Source organism: Falco peregrinus, chromosome 3 (genome assembly GCF_023634155.1).
Source record: "Falco peregrinus isolate bFalPer1 chromosome 3, bFalPer1.pri, whole genome shotgun sequence".
NCBI classification, from domain to species: Eukaryota; Metazoa; Chordata; class Aves; order Falconiformes; family Falconidae; genus Falco; species Falco peregrinus.
This window is the reverse complement of record NC_073723.1, coordinates 4,964,955-4,975,318: the sequence shown is the minus strand read 5'-3', so window position 1 is coordinate 4,975,318 and position 10,364 is coordinate 4,964,955. Positions and strand designations below refer to the sequence as shown.

General features: G+C 44.0%; 1 pseudogene; it reads left to right on the top strand.

Moving 5' to 3' along the window:
- The first annotated feature begins 9,131 nt into the window (after positions 1–9,131).
- Positions 9,132–10,100, top strand: LOC101911114 (ubiquitin-conjugating enzyme E2 J1-like; annotated as a pseudogene).
- The last annotated feature ends 264 nt before the right edge of the window (positions 10,101–10,364 follow it).

Below are 10,364 nucleotides of genomic sequence, written 5' to 3'. Positions count from 1 at the left end.
TTTTTAATGTTCATTTATTTACTTTTAAAATGTTCATTTATATATATACAGTAATATCATTATAACCCACTCAATTCAATTAGCAGCACCATGAAAAAGGGATGGAGGTTTTTGTTTGATTCAATTGTAAGCAAATGAAGCAGTAATAAACCCCCAATTAGCACTGAGGAAAATAGGCTGAAGGATTATTTTTTTTCCTAGCATTTCACTGTAAACAAAAATGTGTGGCTGGCATTCAAGAGGAAGGAAAATACAATTTGAAGACACTTAAATCTTCAGTGATTAATGTCATGCCAAGTGACTCATTAAAATTCCCATAAAAATATGACCATAGGAAAGAATTCTCTTCTGAAGAAAAATCAAATGTAATTAAGAAGAGAGAAATTGAAAGAAGGGGGGAGGAATTACTAGCCAAAATCAAGCTAAGCTCAGCTGTCAGGTAACCTGTTTCAAGGGGGGCGACCAGACCCTTGTTGAGAGCATCAGACTGGGGACCAGGAGGAGTGCACCCAGGTCCCAGTGTTGGCCCAAACCCTTCATGTGACATCTGTCAGATTGCTCACTGATGGCTCAGTGTCTTGGGCAAGAAGATGATGACAATTCCCTTCTCCCACCCTCAGACATTCTTGTTGGTTTTGCTCAAATATTTGTGCCAAATGTGTAGAAGATTTAGCCTGAGGAGATGGTAAGATTAGAAGTGCCTTTCTTATGGTTTGATGGGACAAAAAGTAGCTTGATTGCAAGGTGTCAGAGGTGTTATGACCTCTTGCTGATGACAAAAAGTCTTGAGCATCAGATCCTGAAGTATCATGTTCCCCACTCCTATAATCTGAGGACAAAACATTTACAAACCCATCCCATAGCGTGACAGCTTGAACTGATGCTGGACTGCCTTGTATCACTGACTTGCACTGCTGGTTCTCCTTTAAGGCTCTTACCCACTTCTGACGTCATTTCTGTCACAGAGTACACTGCAGGACCAGGTTTTGTCAGGAGCCTGGCACTGACACCCCCTGCCTCGAACACTCGGATTTTTGCACTGCAGCCCTCAGCAATTGGTTGAAGGTTTGGCTTTAATCGTGTTGTTCAACCTATGTGGTAATTCGTACCTGGCTTCAGCATGCTCCATGCTATTTTTGAGTCAGGAAAAGTATCTTATTAAGGTGACAGGTGGTATGGCACAGCAGAGACAGGTCTGTTGTCTGTGGCAAAAAACCCCTCTAACAATAAAACGTTGTCTTGATTTCAGCATTTCCTCCTTGCTTACTGAATCTTTCAGTTTGATTATCCTGGGCAAAATGCTGATCACATTTGATTTCTCATTGGTTTGGTTTTTTTAGGATTTTTTTGTTTGTTTGTTTCTGAAAAGGAAAAAAAATAATACTCTGTTTTATAAGTGGTACTGTGCACCACAGATGCCCTATGAGGATTCAGTATGAGAATACTGCTTACTAAATGCAAAGTGCAAACAGGGAGAGGAGAAGGCAAGGGACCAAGTGCTATTTATAGCCTATATTCAAGTCATCTGGGCTAAGTACTGCGACTACTTGTCTCCACTGGCAGTGCAGGGACTCAGACTGGGAAGCCTAAACTGGGCTGTCCACGCTGCTCTTGGACAGAAACATCATGGCTTTGTACGTCTAAGCAAAACACCTTCCTTAGGCTGCCTGATACGGCCCCAGGACTCCCAAGCTACACCTAACACCACCCAAGCAAGGTCTGTTTGCCACCGAGGTCAAGCACGTGGTGCAATCCATGCACAGACGGGTGCCTGCCTCCAAAAAGCTGGCTGGATGTGACCCTGGCTGTGGTGGCGTCTGCATCCTTCCCAGGCATTAGCTGGGAGAGTCATGGGTTGCAGTCCCACTGGGGTCATGATAAAAGTTGAACTGCCAAGGGTGATCAGAGCACTGAAGCGCTCTCTAATATGAAAAGTCATTTAGCTGTCAGACCAAGAAATGGCAGCTTAGATACTGATCTCGAGGCCAAATATGGTTGACACAAATAACTCGTGCCCCTTGTAAAGTGAAATTTTCCTTCATTAAACATAGATGCATGCAGTGCAGTGTTCAGCAGTTTGCTCTTTTATATCCAGGCTCTGATTGTTTTATTTTTATCCTTTAAGAGAAATCAGATGTTAGAGAGGAAGCTATTCTTAGGCTGACTGTACAAGTGATCAAGCCAAGCATATCCATATAGGACAGCTGCTGGCAAATGACAGTCCAGGGTTGTGCTTTCATTGCAGAAACAGCAGTGTGAGTGCTGGGCATGCAGACGTAGCACCCTTGGGCAACAAGAGAGGAGCTGTCATCGTGCTTCTCGTTCTCATCTCAGGTCCTCAGCAGCGTAAGAGTCTCTTTATACCAATAATTCATACAAGAAAACTAATTCCTTCATATTACTACCTCATTTGCATAGCCATTAGCCCTACTGTGGAGGCTGGCCACATCAGTGCTAGCCCCAAGGCGATAAATTGTGCCGGATGATGCTTCCTGGAGTTAGTCAGAAGTCTCTGCTCCATGCTGCCAGGTTGGTAAGCACAGACCCAACAACTAAAGCAGAATCAGTAGCAGTGTGATAGTGTCTCGGCTCTGTCCCTCACCTGTAATTGTCTGAGTCTCATCAAAGAAAAGACACGGTCAAGAACCACTGCTCTTCTCTCCCCACTGTAGGAGCAACTCCCTTAGCCATTGGTGTGGGCTGCAGACCAGAGAGGTGGGGGAAATGTCCTCAGTCACTTCATAGATTGGACAGGGAAGGGGAACACCCTTGGAAGGGTAGGTTTATGGTAGCAATAGTTCTAGAATCCCTCTGCTGCTCTGGGCTATATGTCAGTTCCCTGTAACAAAACATATACATTAACTGTTCCTTTTGCTGATCTGGGGGAGACTTCATCTCGTCCTGGGTGACCATACAGTGTCTGGCTCAATGGAACTTTGTTTTCATTTGGGATCTTTAGGTCTTGCTGTGCCAAGACGAAATCCAACATGTGTGAGCACATGTCCCCAGGCACTGGGAATGGGCTTTGTCAAACAGCTCAGGGGGTCCAGTCAACCCATCCTGTCCCTTGTCACAACTGTGAGAGCAACAACCTTCTGGCACACCAGAGCTGCACAGGGCAGTCTGTTAGTGTATGCATGGTGCAGCACGAGGGAGGTTGTGGTTGGCTTAGGAGTGTCAGCGCTAAAGAAGACTATTGGTACTGGGTCCTCAGAGTCTAAAAATTACATGTATTAGTAAAGGTTGCCTGTTTTCTTGCTCCTGAAGAGTCACCGATGACGTCACATGCTTCTTCTGAGCTAACGATAATGAATCAGGTCAACCTAGGTGAAGGTAATTAAAAATATCAGTGCTTCAGTAGGCCCACACAGGGCAATATAAAGGGTCTGATATTTTTTCTTGCTAGAATTCCCATTCTACCTTGGGTGGTATTTTTATTAACCTCATCATAGCAGCAAATCAGGCAGGCAAGTATGGTTGTAAATTTGCTTACAGAGACATGGTTAGCTTGTAAAATACAGACTACTAGCTCTGAAGCTTTGCAGAATTTCAAAACATTGTTATCTTTTCATAAATTTAAAGGATTCTGGGGTTTATTTAAATCTTTTTTGCAGCTGAAGTTTTTCAGAGCCTCACCTCCATAGATTAAAATCTTCTGGTAGAAACATGCAAAGAGGGAAGGAAAAAGAATGAGAAAATAGGTCACATAAAACAGAATAAAGAAAAAGCTGAAATAATTCGAGTTTCTTTATAGCTGAACCTTCACCAATCCTTGTGAGAAATGCAATTAGTGATGAACAAAGTCTCATTCTGTCAGCAGAACACTTTTGTTAGCAATTCACTGTGCAATGGTTAAACCAGGTTTGATTGTGCACCAGTAATACCCGTTTGCTTTGTGTTGCTAAGTGATCAAATACTGGAGATCAGATAGTGCCCAGCAGGCAAGCGCTGAGCCCAGCCCCAAATCTGCCCAACCTTATTGCTGATATTTGCTTTAAGGGTTGAGCTAGGACAGATGCAACAGCAACAAACAAGGGGAGCAGCAGCAGCTCTGCAGTGCTGGAAGTTCACTAGATTTGAATTGGCAGTGCCCAGGCATGGTGGCACTGGTGTGTGAGGTTAAGAAGGACAGCAGAACAGCAAACAAGTGAGGAGCAACAGCGCAACACTCTGTGGTCAAATCCTGTGGAGGTCAATGGGGTCAGAGTGGAGACTGGAACCAAGTCATAAAGATGTAGACCAATCCATTCCTACTACTCTTCATTTACCACTGATCCTCAAAAAAAAAAAATTAAAAAAAAATTGTGTCTAAAAATGGCCAGACTCCTTTAAGTGACAATGTTGCCTTTTGGGACAGTGGCAACAAAAAAATGATGCAAGGAATTGGGGTTTCTCAACTTGGAAGAAAGGAGTCTGAAAACAGGAATGACTTTTGCTGCAGAGAGTAACAGAATCTACTACTCTCCATCCCCAGGGTGCAGAGGGCAAGAAACAGAGGGTTTAAATCCTATCAAAGGAGATTTAGATCAGGAAAAAGTTTTGTAACAGTAAAGATAATGAAGAACTGGGGAAGGTGGGGGGGTTCCATTACCAAGTTTTTAAGAACAGGGTAGACAAATACCGGGTGGGAATGACTAAAATGTACCTTATCTTACCTTAAGGAGGAGGGGTGGATTATGTATTAGTTTAGCTTTATTTTCTATGAGCCAAATCCTTCTAATCTACAAAGCACTTTGGTGCCTGGCTCCAAGGATTCCCTTTAAAAGTGCCACACTAAGACATTCTGAGCATTTTTGCTAATAGCTTCACTATTAACTACATTAATATGAGGTAATCATTAGTGTGTCTACTCATCTGACAATTTACTTATTGGCTTTTGCCTTTGGAGGGTGTGATCCCGTCACACACCAAGGTCTGGGTGCTGAGCATTAGCAACTCACAGAAGTCAACAAGAGTCAAAAGTCTTTATTCATGTCCCTGGCTGTGCCTTAATTTCCATTAAAATCCTTAAACATTTTATTTATATTTTAAGATATTATCATACGAATCTCTTAAACTACTACCCTGCTGATGATGCTTTTGGGAAATTGCCAGAAGAGATGTATTCTTGCCCTTTCACTGGATACAAAATTAATTAAACTAACCTCAGTTTCTTCACCGTAATGAATGCTATATTTTACTTGCTTTTTATCCAGCCAGGGGCTGGATGGGCTCACACCCATCATGTGAGTACTGATTACTCATATGATGGGTCCTGGTGAAGTCACTGGGTAACTTGTAAAAGTCTTGCTTCTAGGAATAAACGCTTAATTATTTCCCCCCTCTGTAGCCTGGTTTAAAAAATTAATCCTGTTCTTGGGTTGTCAGTCTACAGTTATAAAAGAACCTGCTCTTGGACTTCAAAGGAAGCACTGGTCATCTTGACAGCGTTCTTCCTGCAGTGGCTCCTGCGGGGATTTGGTTTGTCTTGGACAAACAGCTAGAGATCGTTAAGTCTTTTCAGGTCCCAAGCCTGCCTGCATTGCAAATTGCATCTTATCTTTCAGAAAGCATAGGTCATACCTGCCATGTCTTGATCTGTAATGAAAGGGATTTGCAGAAATATCTATTTCTACATAGATTCTCTGGTTCCTCAGAGTCTTGGTTTTCTTTTTTTTTTTTTTTTTTTTTTTTGATGTGAACCTCACTACCTAAATTCAACAAAAACTTTTAACCACAGTCAGAGGGGCTCCAAGCACCGTGTCCTGCCATTTCCCATTACTTTTTATTTAAAGACTTCCTTTTACCTGTGTAATTACACTTCCCGAGAGTCTTTTACCATCGGTTCTGGAAACCACAATCACAGGTGGAAACAGTCCTCCCCCTCCCTCACTGTATGTACAAGGGAAAGTGCCAACATTTTATTTACTTCCCAAACTGACTTTTCTGTCTTGCTGAATAAGACCTTTCCCCCTCACCTCGTAACCCACACTCTGCGTTTGCGTGTTTTCATGTAGACGATACAAGTGCTCCTCTCCATTTATCTGAGCCCTGCTATAAATCTCCACGTGGCTGGGAGTGCAGCCTGTTGGCAGCAGCAAAAGCATGGTGAGATTGCTTGCTGAAGAAAAGTGTAACGGCTGCTGACATACTCTTTCGGCAGGTGCTGTTGGGAATTAGCTTGTCTTCCAGAGCTGACTCTCTGCCACAAAGCAAAACCCTCTGGGTCTGAAAGCTGCTGAGATTCCTGTTAAGAGGCAGGCAGAAGCCGGGAATTCACTGAAGAGCTTGAAAAAAGAAGCTGCATAATGTCAGGTGATGTCTTCAGGGCGGGAAATATTGACTGGGAGTGGGGAGGGAAGGTTATTGATTCAGATTTTTACCTTTCTGTAAGATGAGTTTTCGTCTGTTCCCCCTCCCCCTCCCTCCCCATGTCCCCACAGCCCTGGGCTTTCTGAGTGAGCCACTTTCCCACTGCAGAGGCTGCTCTGCTCCATCTCACGTCTGTTTCTAATAGCTGGCAAAGGTGCCTAAAGCTGTCCTTAATGCCATACAAATCTAAATAATTGCAGCTTCTCTGCTTTGCTGGAAAGCACTTGGGAAGCACAGATTTCTCCCCACAGTGCCCTGGTCTGGTGGCAGGGCATCCTGTGCACAGGTGGGAGGAGGATGGAGAGGAACAGTCCAGAAGCCATAGGGTTTCCCTGGTCAGAAGTACTGGGCTCAGAAAACTCTAGAAGTACTGCAGTCCAGGAGGGGAGATGCTGGGCCCTCATATACAGAAGATACTGGAAGTTTGTGGTCCATTGAGGAGCCTTTCCCACAGGTGCAGTGCATCCACAATCTGTTTTCAGTCTCTCTGATTGTCTCACAATATTACAATTACCTAAATTGTTATTCCCATCGGACACCACAGGGGTCTGCTATGGGCCAAAAGAAGTATCTGATGCACCGAACCCTTTGAGTGGAGAGCCCTGTGAGAGGGTTATTCCCTATGGCTCTTCAAACGGTGTTTTAAGTCACTGAAAAGGTTTCCTGGCAAGGAAGACAAACCCTCTGGCTCCTCACCCCGATTTATGAACCCTCCATCATGCCTCTTTTCAAGCTGTGTGTGTCCTCCAGTGTCCAGGGCAGGCGGAGGATCCCTGGGAAGTACAGGGTTACTGGAGTGAGGGACTCCTGGGGAAGGGCAAGGAGGGTGCTACATCCCCATGTCCCTGGGCATCTGGCACACTATCCTGGGGGTAGCAGTCAGCACAACTTGGCAGCAACCTTGGTCTGGTGTGAAAATGGGTCTGCTGTGCTCTGCATTCCACACCTCACCCAGCCCCCTCTCCTCTGCCTTGCCCTGGGAAACTGTCAGCCACAAAACAAACGCACACGCTTAGTTCATAGCCACTCACTTGGCACTCCTGTAGCACCATCCAGCAGTCAAACCTTCGGTTCCTCAGCCAAAAGGGAATATTAATTTCTGCCATGATGCAGGTGGGGAAAACAATGTCTGCAGAGGTGAAATGGAAGGCTGATTGTATGTCTTCCTCCTGCCAAGGGCTTCGCAGAGAGCTAATATCAGGTCAGTGTGTGCTCACAGCTCGCTCTCCTCCCTAAGGACCTGCACTGGCTCTGGCCGCTGCTCCCTCTGCTGTCAAACATGTTTGTCACCGCCTTCAGGTTCCTCTCAGCTTTGCTCATCCACCTGTAAACCTCCCCACTCCCTCTGCAGCTCTGTGCCCCACCTTTGCAGAGCTATCTTTGCTTCTTCTGTGGCCTTCTCAGTGCAGGCTCTCCCACTTCTTATTCCAGTACCGAAGTCCACCATCTTCTGTAAAAAAATTCAACTGTCCTGCACTTGACTGCTTCACCCCCTTCAACAGCTCTACATTGGCTTCCTGTATTAAATACATTGAAAAAGAAACAACAAAACCAAAAACAAACAAACAAAAAAACCCAAACCAAACTAAACCAAACCAAACCAAACCCTGTTTCTCCTTAACATCTCCCTGTCCTTGGCATTGAAGCATCCCATTCAGTACGAAAGGAAAATCTCCACTGATGAGCACCACCAGCCACCTGCACGCTGCGTGCACATCCGCTTGGGTATTTACCTCTCAAATGAAGAACATGTTTGTCTGTGAGGAAGGAGCGAGGCTGTATAATGCCCTGGCCTGTGGTGGCATTTGTCTCTTCTTCCAGTTCATAACAAATATTAATTTACTTGAACATATAGAGCCGTTTAAATATTCCAGACACTTTGCAAATATTAATGCAATTAATTTGTCATCCCTCATTGCTAAAAATGATATTTTATCTCTGGCTAATAAAGAGCTTCTGTGAGGAAGCACTACTTAGATTTTTGAAAGTACCAAATGACAGGGCTGTGTTGTTGTTTCTGCCAAACAAGAACTCCCCAAAGGAGTGCAGGGAAAGATGCTTTTGCCAGTGGAAAACTTTATCCCAACCTGTCAGCAGCCTTCTCCTTATGAACAGACAGCACCTCCAGCACAGGGCCAAGCAGCAAGGTCTGAGAAGGTCCTTCCTGTGTGGGAAGGTGACAGTGACTTCCTTTGCAAAGACTGTATTATCTACTGGTGAAAACGTTAAAGAGGACTACCTATGTACTATGGACCTTGAGCTACCTATGTACTTCAGGAGAACCTATATACTAATACTAAGCACGCTCTGCCCTATTAATTTGGCGACTCCATCCTGTTCTGCTTTTGAAAGCTTAAAAGATGACTACCAAGAATTATACGGTTACAGGTTTAAAATTTAGTAATGAGGTTCCCTTTAGCCTCCATAGGTGGAATCTGTATGAAAGCATTCACCACATTTTTCCATTAAGCTCAAGGGCAATCTAAAGCCTTAGCTAAGTGAATTTCCAAGTGAGGAATCAGTGGCAGGGTACAGGGATAGCCAAGTGTAATTCATACTGGAATCCTTTCTCTTTGTGTTGAGAACATCAGGAGCCCTGGGTAAATACCCTCCTAGACCTGCAAGACAGATTGAGTCCTCCACTTGAGAAATTGCTCCTTGTGAATTAAATTCATTATGGATGTGTAGATATAGTATTTGCTGTGCTTAGGTTGAGGGACACTCTGAACTCTAAAAAGACAGAGACACTAGGGAGGGAGCAAGCGAGTGAGTGAGTGGAGGCCCCATATAACCTCAAAAGCCCATCTGTCAAATGTTTGATGAAAGAAGCTGCAGAACTGAAGGATCCTACAGATCGTTATGATGCACAGCTTTTGGAGGATAATAATTTTGAATGGCGTTTTACTCTTAGATTTACAGATTCAGATTTTGATGGAGGGATTTTTCACGGGTGAATAGTACTGCCACCTGAATATCCCATGAAACCACCCGGCATTATTTTGCTGATGGCGAATGGCAGGTTTGAAGTGGGGAAGAAAATTGCTTTAAGCATCTCAGGGCATCATCCTGACACATGGCAGCCTTCATGGAGTAAAAGTACAGCTTTACTAGCCATTATTTGGTTTAGGCCAAGGAAAGGTGAAGAAGCAATAGGATCTCTAGATTATACACCAGAAGGAAGAAGAGCTTTGGTGAAAAGGTCACAAGACTTCTGTGGTAGCACATGTATGAAGATGGCCCTTTTACTACTAACATCTGGAAGTGTATCAAGCCAGGCAGACAAAGAGGCTAAAGAACTCGCCAGTCAAATTAGCTTCAAGGCAGAAGTCACTTCATCTGGGAAGACTGATTCTGGACCATCAAACACATCAGGACTGAACCACTCTGCCACTCCATGTGAGCCCAAACAGGTTGGTATAGCTAGAGCATTCCAGGATCCAGCAAGTGCAATGAACAGTCCCATGTGAAATGAGACCTTTAAACATGTAAATTCTGGAACTCAGAATAGCAGTGCAGCAGTCAGTCAAGAGCCTGCTCTGCCTGTGTCCTCTAACATGTCCATGAGTCCTTGGCAGTGCGGTGCCCAGCAGCAGAGGTGGGCTCTGTCTTCAACTGACTTTAATCAGCAGCCAAGAGTCAGCATGAACCACACTGGATCAACTCTTCTGACTGTATTTCTGACTTTTGCATTGGCAGCTGTTATATTTCGTACAATATGTTTGGCTACTGACTATATGTTTGAGTTATAAGGTTATTCATTCTAACAGCAGTGACTTCAGTGTTTCATTGAACTTTCTGTATTGGGTATGACATGAGAACTGTTTACAAAGATTACCTTTCATATTTACACTTAAATCCTTATGATTGCTAATGTACCTACTTACTTAAAATCAAAGCTGGACATTTAACTAATACAGGTGTTAATTGAGTACCTACTATATATAAATTAAAAAAATAAAAAAGAAACAAAAAGATCAGCCTGACTGAATAGAGAGCTTTGGCCGGAACCCAGA